Here is a 10,478-nt window from a genome sequence, read left to right as displayed (position 1 = left end):
CATCAAGAGGCTTTTGAGTTCCTCTTCACTTTCTGCCATAAGGGTGGTGTCACCTACGTATCTGAGGTGATTCATATTTCTTCCGGCAACCTTGATTCCAGCTTGTGCTTCATGCAGCCCAGCATTTCTCATGGTGTACTCTGCATAGAAGTTAAATAAGCAGGGTGACAATATACAGCCTTGACATACTACTTTTCCTATTTGGAACCAGTCCATGTCCAGTTCTAACTGTTGCTTCCTGACCTGCATATAGGTTTCTCAAGAGGCAGGTCAGGTGGTCTGGTATTCCCATCTCTTTCAGAATTTATTGGCATTTAATTAAAATTTGCTGGACTAATGAATAAAATGTTCAAGTATATATATTTATATTTTTGAGTACATAATAGAATCCACTAAGTTTTGTATCTTAATGTTTTTCTCATAATATGAATAGAATTAGTATTTTTATGTTATGAATTCCAACTCTCACCATAATTACTGCATAATATTCTATTGAGTGAATAGAATAACCTCATAATCTGTCCTATTTTGGACACCTACAGTACATTTAACATCTTACTGTAATGACAAATAAGGTTATCACAAACACCTTTTTGTGCATAATTTTATAATTTTGAGAAATATCTTTTGCAGATATTTCTAAAGTGAGACTATTGGTCCAGAGGTGTGAGCAGAGTACATGATGAATTTATGGCCACCTACTGTCACTGACAATACACAGCCTTGACGAACTCCTTTTCCTATTTGGAACCAGGCTGTTGTTCCATGTCCAGTTCTAACTGTTGCTTCCTGACCTGCAGACAAATTTCTCAAGAGGCAGATCAGGTGGTCTGGTATTCCCATCTCTTTCAGAATTTTCCACAGTTTATTGTGATCCACACAGTCAAAGGCTTTGGCATAGTCAATAAAGCGGAAATAGATGTCTTTCTGGAACTCTCTTGCTTTTTCCATGATCCAGCGGATGTTGGCAATTTGATCTCTGGTTCCTCTGCCTTTTCTAAAACCAGCTTGAACATCAGGAAGTTCACGGTTCACATATGCTGAAGCCTGGCTTGGAGAATTTTGAGCATTAATTTACTAGCATGTGAGATGAGTGCAATTGTGTGGTAGTTTGAGCATTCTTTGACATTGCCTTTCTTTGGGATTGGAATGAAAACTGACCTTTTCCAGTTCTGTGGCCACTGCAGAGTTTTCCAAATTTGCTGGCATGTTGAGTGCAGCACTTTCACAGCATCATCTTTCAGGATTTGGAATATCTCAACTGGAATTCCATCACCTCCACTAGCTTTGTTCGTACCAATGCTTTCTAAGGCCCACTTGACTTCACATTCCAGGATGTCTGGCTCTAGGTCAGTGATCACACCATCATGATTATCTGGGTCATGAAAATCTTTTTTGTACAGTTCTTCTGTGTATTCTTGCCATCTCTTCTTAATATCTTCTGCTTCTGTTAGGTCCATACCATTTCTGTCAAGGCTGTATATTGTCACCCTGTTTATTTAACTTATATGCAGAGTACATCATGAGAAACGCTGGACTGGAAGAAACACAAACTGGAATCAAGATTGCTGGGAGAAATATCAATAACCTCAGATATGCAGATGACACCACCCTTATGGCAGAAAGTGAAGAGGAACTCAAAAGCCTCTTGATGAAAGTGAAAGAGGAGAGTGAAAAAGTTGGCTTAAAGCTCAACATTCAGAAAACGAAGATCATGGCATCCGGTCCCACCACTTCATGGGAAATAGATGGGGAAACAGTGTCAGACTTTATTTTTCTGGGCTCCAAAATCACTAGAGATGGTGACTGCAGCCATGAAATTAAAAGACGCTTACTCCTTGGAAGGAAAGTTATGACCAACATAAATAGCATATTCAAAAGCAGAGACATTACTTTGCCAACAAAGGTTTGTCTAGTCAAGGCTATGGTTTTTCCTGTGGTCATGTATGGATGTGAGAGTTGGACTGTGAAGAAGGCTGAGCGCCGACGAATTGATGCTTTTGAACCATGGTGTTGGAGAAGACTCTTGAGCGTCCCTTGGACTACAAGGAGATCAAACTGGTCCATTCTGAAGGAGATCAGCCCTGGGATTTCTTTGGAAGGAATGATGCTGAAGCTGAAACTCCAGTACTTCGGCCACCTCATGCGAAGAGTTGACTCATTGGAAAAGACTCTGATGCTGAGAGGGATTGGGGGCAGGAGGAGAAGGGGACGACAGAGGATGAGATGGCTGGATGGCATCACTGACTCAATGGACGTGAGTCTGAGTGAACTCTGGGAGTTGGTGATGGACAGGGAGGCCTGGCGTGCTGCGATTCATGGGGTCGAAAAGAGTCAGATACGACTGAGCGACTGATCTGATCTGATCTGACTGTCATTGAACTCCCAGTTCTTTTCTACTTCACAATCTACATAGACACTAATCAACAAGTTTTAGGAGTGTTGCTCAGTCAGGTATGAATTCATGTTACTGTACTACCCCTGTCTATAGCTCCTCTTACTTCACAAGACCAACTACTTCTTCCTTTCTGGTCGGAATTAAGTAGCACTCCCACTTTTTGCTTCTGCTACCTTCTGAGAGATGAAATTGTCAGCAAGACAAGTCAAGAATGTCTGATGCTCAGCTTTTTAGTCTAATGAGATTTCTAACAGAAGTCTTTACAGTGGAAGTGCCCCATTATTGTTATGTCTTTTCTCCGTGACAGCCTTTTTAATCTGTTAAGAAAGTGATGCCCGTATCTTTTGTCACACTGGGCGGACTATTGTAGGATTTTCTACTGTATGCCTTCAGTTTCTCTGTCTTCATAAGGCTTTCATCTTTACCTGTCCACAGATTTCCACCTAGGAGCTATCTTTGTGAAAAACAAAATGAAATCTTTCATAAAAACAAAAGCATAATCTTTATATAGGTTTTAATTTTAGAGAGATCACACTCATCAATTGTAAAAAAGAAAAAAAAGCCTAGAAAATGCTAAAAAGTACAAAGAAGAAATCCTCAAATAATTCGTAATGCTACAACTTTAAAGATAGTATTTGTTAACAGTTTACAATTTTTTTCATTTTTTTTTCTGTGTAGAAGTGTGTTGAGTGTATATGTTATATGTCACTGGAGTTAAGAGCATGTGCAACTTTTGAGATTGTTTTTAACATCATATAAGCATCTTCTTATGGCTTTGTAAACTTTTTGGGAAAAAGGTTACTCTAATAGTTATATAAATTTTTCATGGAAACAGGCTGTAGCTAATTTAATCATGTTCCTGTAATTCTCTCTCCCTAATAAAGATAATTCTTTCACAAACATCTCAGTAAGTAAATCTGTACATACCCTCGTGACAATTACTTCCAGGCGGATTACTACCTAGGTGTGGACTTGCCTGAGAAGACCCATACTGCTTTTGGATGTGTCTACACACTCCTGTATTCATGGCCCCTTGCCAACACTGAACTTCTGTAGTCTTGCCTGATTTTATAGGTGAAATGGAAAGGATAAACTTTCTCATCATCTACGCCATCTTTCTTCTTTCTTAATTTGAGCTTTGTATCTTTACTGCACTTTTTCTTCCCATGCAGGAACTTGATATATCTTGTATTCAGATTTTTTTCAGTAACTTGGTTTTTGGGCTTCCCAGGTGGCAAAGTGGTAAAGAATCTGCCTTCCAGTGCAAAAGATGCAAGAGACACGAGTATGATCCCTGGGTTGGGAAGGTCTCCTGGAGAAGAGAACGGCAACCCACTGAGTATTCTTGCCTGGAAAATTCCATGGACAGAGCAGCCTGGTGGGCTACAGTCCATAGGGTTGCAATATGTTGGACACGACTGAGCACCACCAGCACCATAAATCTGTGCATAATTTAAAAAGTCACATTGTATTATAAAAATAACACAAGGTTTCTCACCAATAGCAGCAGTCCCCGGCTCACACCTAGCCACCACTAATTCTATTGTTTCAGAGGCAGTCACTGTCATCTCTCTCAGCTGTTGTCTGCCATTTTATTCCACATTTCTAAATAATCTGCTAAAACATCCATATAAACTATTTTAAATTCAGATATTATTGACTTACTGTTATGAAATTAGCTAAATTATGCACTTCTCACCCCAATTGGTACATAATTCTTCTCCACTTTACCTCTCAAACATAACATGGTTTTTGATTAGAATCAGTAGTTGATGTTTTTGCTTGTGCCACTATAGAACTATTATTCATAGTTTATTACCTTCTTGTACAAGTTTTATTATTTTGTTTTGTTGTTTGCTTTGTTTTAACTCATTCTCCAACCACTCAGAGCTATAAAACTTGTCTATATGATCAAACACACGGGATAGAATTTTTTCTTCCTTCGCTGGTGGCATTGCTTGTGGGACCTCTAGCCTCCTACACCAATCTCAACTGTTCACTCTCTAGTCCAGCTTCACGTTCATCACCCAAAGCTTCCTGTGCCCCTCTGTTGCCTGTAATTTCATGGTTATTTTTTCTGGAATTACTCTCTTCAGTAGTTTTCTAGAACAGGGTGTACAGGACAGGAAATTTTTGTGACTTGCGTGTTTTTTAACTTACTCCTACACCTGATAAACAGTTTGGCTTTTTACATGATGCTCGACTGGAAATAATATCCTCTCAGAATTTTTCAAATGGCTCCACTGTAATCTAGTTACAGGGTTGCTATTGAGAAATATGACATATCTATCTTCCTACCATCTGTATTTGTCCTGCATTTTTTCTCTGCAGGCAAAGTCTAAAATCTTCATTTTACTCCTAGGGTTCTGACATCACATCCTTTTTTGGTGTGACAAATCAGCCACCCCTTCAGTGCTTCTGGCAGCTTTAATGTCTCCAGAAAGGAAACCTGTGTTCTGGGTGGGGAAAGAGCAGTCATCTAGCTAGAGAAAGAAGCATGGCAGTGTAGCTATGGAGGAGGAGGTGATTTCCTTTGAATTTTTTTTTTCATTAATTTGTTGATTCATTCTTTTTTTGTTTGTTCAGCCATTCTTTTTGCATTCAACAAACATTTATTCGATAATAAAAATGTGTGAAGTATGGGGCCTGGCAATCGGGATACAGGCGAACATGATTTCTCCTCTCAAGGGATTTATAGTCTTATTATTTCTTTTACCCCTCATTAGCATTCTGATTGCTGTGTTTTTCTGTTCTTTCAGTTGAATATTACATCATATTATATATCTGTGTTTTGACACTAATTTTGACTTTCCTCCAACCACCTTTTCCCCCCATAATCTATTCAACAAACATTTACTGGCAGCACACTCTGCACTTCAGTGCTTGGGGCCAAGGGTACACAGGTGGGTAAGGAAGGAGTCTCTGCCTGTACCTTACTCTTCAGCTCACTCTATGTTTGCTCTTCCTGTGCCCCAGAGGCAGAGAGAATACTATGAGAGACTTCCTTCTCTCAGGGATCCTGAGAGTAAGTAGAAAATACATCTCTTTTTCTCTTAGACTCATAATATTAGGTGAAGTTTTACTCTCATCACATCTCCAATCCCAGTACTCTACCTAAGGAAGTGAGTCCCTTCTCTTCCTTCCCTGATCAGATGTATATGAAGTTTGGTGGTGGTACCCAGAAAGTGGAAGGCAGGATTGATGCTACTGGAAATAAATCTCTTAAACTTAAAAGATAAAAATTTGACAACTTAGCTCTCTGTTACCCCATAAGATGATGGAAGTTGCGTTCAACCATTAGAATGGGCAATATTCCAGGGCAAAAATGAAGTGTAGAAATGCACATCAATTAACAACTTTTCATTTTTTTTCTTCCCACAATCACTCTCTCTGTTTCTTTGGCACTAGGATTGACAAATGTCCATTACTTTACTAGCTCTGACCTTTGCGATTAAACAACATGACAAAATTTTCCCTGACTCTTCATTTTCATGCTCTGTGTACATAAGTTTTGGGGATTCTTGAATTCTTCTACTTATCTCCTAAAACTTAGAAACCTTTCTCAAAGAATTTTTTCAAAGAATTTTAATGTGTTTCAAAGCAATATTTGAGATAGGATGATCTCATATCTTGTTTAAAATTATTTACTATACCTGTCAACATCTTTATTTTTTTTGTTTTGTTTTTAATTTTTTTTTGAAGGATAATTGCTTTACAGAATTTTGTTGTCTTTTGTCAAATCTCAACATGAGTCAGCCATAGGTATACATATATCCCCTCCCTTTTGAACCTCCCTCCCATCTCCCTCCCCATCCCACCCCTCTAGGTTGATACAGAGCCCCTGTTTGAGTTTCCTGAGCCATACAGCAAATTCCTGTTGGCTATCTATTTTACATATGGCAATGTAAGTTTCCATGTTACTCTTTCCATACATCTCACCCTCTCCTCCCCTCTCCCCATTGTCCATAAATCTATTCTTTATGTCTGTTTCTCCATTGCTGACCTGTAAATAAGTTCTTCAGTACCATTCTTCTAGTTTCCATATATATGTGTTAGAATATGATATTTATCTTTCTCTTTCTGACTCACTTCACTCTGTATAATAGGTTCTAGGTTCACCCACCTTATCAGAACTAACTCAAATGCATTCCTTTTTATGGCTGAATGATATCCCATTGTGTATATGTACCACAACTTATTTTATCTATTCATCTGTCAATGGACCTCTAGGCTGCTTCCATGTTCTAGCTATTGTAAATAGTGCTGGAATGAACAATGGGATACATGTGTCTTTTTCAATTTTGGTTTCCTCAGGGTATATGCCTTGGAGTGGGATTGCTGGGTCATATGGTGGTTTTATTCATAGTTTTTTAAGGAGTCTCCATACTGTCTTCCATAGTGGCCGCATCAATTTACATTCCCACCAACAGTGCAAGAGGGTTCCCTTTTTTCCACACCCTCTCCAGCATTTATTGTTTGTAGACTTTTTGATGATGGCCATTCTGACTGGTGTGAGGTGATATTTCATTGTAGTTTTGATTTGCATTTCTCTAATACTGAGTGATGTTGAGCACCTTTTCTTGTGTTTGTTAGTTATCTGTATGTCTTCTTTGGAGAAATGTCTGCTTAGGTCTTTCCCCCACTTTTTTATCGGGTTGTTTGTTTTTCTGGCATTGAGTTGTTATGAGCTGCTTATATATTTTGGAAATTAATCCTCTTTCAGTTGTTTCATTTGCTATTATTTTCTCCCATTCTAAGGGTTGTCTTTCCACCTTGCTTAGTATTTCCTTTGCTGTGCAAAAGCTTTTAAGTTTAACCAGGTCCCACTTATTTACTTTTGTTTTTATTTCCATTACTCTAGGAGGTGGGTCATAGAGGATCTTGCTTTGATTTATGTCATTGAGTGTTCTGCCTATGTTTTCCTCTAAGAATTTTATAGTTTCTGGCCTTACACTTAGGTCTTTAATCCATTTTGAGTTTACCTTTGTGTATGGTGTTAAGAAGTGTTCTAATTTCATTCTTTTACATGTGGCTGTCCAGTTTTCCCAGCACCATTTACTGAAGAGGCTGTCTTTGCCCCATTGTGTAGTCTCACCTCCTTTGTCAAAAATAAGGTACCCATATGTGCTTGGGTTTATTTCTGGGCTTTCTATCTTGTTCCATTGGTCTATATTTCTGTTTTTGTACCAGTACCATACTGTCTTAATGACTGTAGCTTTGTAGTATAATCTGAAGTCAGGAAAGTTGATTCCTCCAGTTCCATTCTTCTTTCTCAAGACTTCTTTGGCTACTCAGGGTCTTTTGTGTTTCCATATGAATTGTGAATTTTTTTGTTTCAGTTCTGCGAAAAATGCCATTGGAAGTTTGATAGGGATCACATTGAATCTAGATTGCATTTGGGAGTATAGTCATATTCACAATATTTATTTTTCCTGCCCAGGAACATCTAATATCTCTCCACTGGTTTATGTCATTTTGATTTCTTTCATTAGCATCTTATAATTTTCTGTGTACAGTTCTTTTGTTTCCTTAGGTAAGTTTATTCCTAGATCATGGCATCCGGTCCCATCACTTCATGGAAAATAGATAGGGAAACAGTAGAAGACTTTATTTTTGGGGGCTCCGAAATCACTGCAGATGGAATTGCAGCCATGAAATTAAAAGACGCTTTCTCCTTGGAAGGAAAGTTATGACCAGCCTAGACAGCATATTAAAAAGCAGAGACATTACTTTGACCACAAAGGTCCCGCTAGTCAAGGCTATGGTTTTTCCAGTAGTCATGTATGGATATGAGAGTTGGACTATAAAGAAAGCTGAGCACTGAAGAATTAATGCTTTTGAACTGTGGTGTTGGAGAAGACTCTTGAGAGTCCCTTGGACTACAAGGAGATCCAACCAGTCCATCCTAAAGGACATCGGTCCTGGGTGTTCATTGGAAGGACTGATGTTGAAGCTGAAACTCCAATACTTTGGCCACCTGATGTGAAGACCTGACTCATTTGAAAAGACCCTGATGCTGGGAAAGAATGAAGGCAGGAGGAGAATGGGATGACAGAGGATGAGATGGTTGGATGGCATCACTGACTCAATGGACCTGGGTTTAGGTGGCCTCCGGCAGTTGGTGATGGACAGGGAAGCCTGGCATCCTGCGGTTCATGGGGTCGCAAAGAGTTGGACACAACTGAGCAACTGAACTGAACTGAACTGAAGGTTGGTCCAGTGGTTTGTGTAAGCTTTGTATAGGGTGAGATTTGAGCTTACTTTTTGTTTGTTCATTTTTCCTCTGAGGGGCAAGGCTGAGTGAGGTGGTAATCCTGTCTGCTGATGATTGGGTTTGTATTTTTGTTTTGTTTGTTGTTTAGATGAGGTGTCCTGCACAGGGTGCTACTGGTGGTTGGGTGATGCCGGGTCTCGTATTCAAGTGGTTTCCTTTGTGTGAGTTCTCACTATCTGATACTCCCTAGGGTTAGTTCTCTGGTAGTCTAGGGTCTTAGGGTCAGTTCTCCCACTCTAAAGGCTCAGGGCTTGATCTCTGATCAGGAAATGAAGATTCCACAAGAGGTTTGTTATGGCATTACATGAAATTAAAACAAATATCCAAAAATGAGAAGCCAAAGATGAACCCCAGACAAATGGCAGTTACAAAATCAGGCAAATAATCCTTAAAATAATGGAATATACACATATATACCCATGAGCAAAGTCAAAACAGTCCAATAAAAGTAAAATGCAGTAGATTGACTCAGCAAATAAAGAAAATAAATACTTATATTTACCAGTTAAGAACAAAACTAACTAAAGCACAAACTGGAAAACAAAACTAAAGCAAGGTGCCAAGTGGTGAATAAAGATATGAAAACAAAACTAACAAATATGTTGAGAGAAAAGGAAAGAAAGAAAAGAAAGCATAGATACACAAATTTAAATAGGTAGATGAAGAAGTTTATACACATTAAAGATTAACTGCAAGGGGAAAAGAACAGTAGGAAAGATAAACAAAGGAATAAATGTAGAAAAAATATAATAGGTTTAAAAAATAAAAATATAGAAAAGATAAAATAAAAACGGAGAAAAAAAATAAAAAGAAAATTCCAGAGAACTGCAAAAGCCCAATGTAGAGGCAGAGGTTTATAACAACAAGAAAAAGTGTGACTGAATATACCCATAAGCAAAATCAAAACAGTCCAACAAAAATAAAGTACAACAGACTGACCTGGTGAACAAAGGAAACCAAAAATTATATCTACCAGAACAAAACTAACTAAAGCACAAACTGGAAAACAAAACTAAAGCAAGGTGCCAATTGTAGAATAAAGCAATGAAAATAAAACTAAAAAATATGTTTAGTGGAAAGAAATGAAAGAAAAGAAAGAATAGATATGCAAAGTTAAATAGAGTTAGATAAATAAGATGTATATACATTAAAGATTAACTGCAAGGGGAAAAGAACAGTAGGAAAAGCAAACAAAGAAATAAATGTGGAAAAAATAATAATAGGTTAAAAAAATTTTTTAAGAGAAAAGATAAAAGAAAAAAAAGAAAAAGGAAAACTCCACAGAACTCCAAAACCCCAACATAGAGGCTGAGGTTTATAACAATAAAAAATGTGACTGAAGGGGAGAAAAAAAAGCTCAAAAGCTTAATTAGATTTCTTAGTGCCAATAAAATTGACAACTACAACAGAGAGGGAAAATAAAGGAAAAAAATCCAAAAGAATCTACAGAACAAGTCAAAACAAAAGAACAATAAATGCTTTCTTGAGTCACTGCTGTCACAGTCCTTTCCCTCGCCGGGAGTCACAGTCCATCTCACCTCCCTCGGATGCCCTCCAGCACTGCGCTGATCTCTGGACCTGCTGTGGGGGCAGCTCAGATTCTAAACTGGTCCTACTCCTGTGTGTTCTTGCCTCCAATGTCCACAGTTATCAGAACTAGTGTGTTTTCTTTTGTAGGAATTCTCAATGACCTTTCATATATTCCACAGATACAGAGTCTGCCTAGTGGATCATGTAGATTTAATCTGCAGCTTGTACATCTAGTGGGAAGCTTTAGGGTCTTCTTCCTTAGCCACACTGCCCCTG

This window comes from Bos grunniens, chromosome 4, assembly GCF_055505025.1.
Source record: "Bos grunniens cultivar Pamir isolate PY7600 chromosome 4, Bosgru_T2T1.0, whole genome shotgun sequence".
In the NCBI taxonomy this organism is placed as follows: Eukaryota; Metazoa; Chordata; class Mammalia; order Artiodactyla; family Bovidae; genus Bos; species Bos grunniens.
This window is presented reverse-complemented; position numbering follows the sequence as displayed.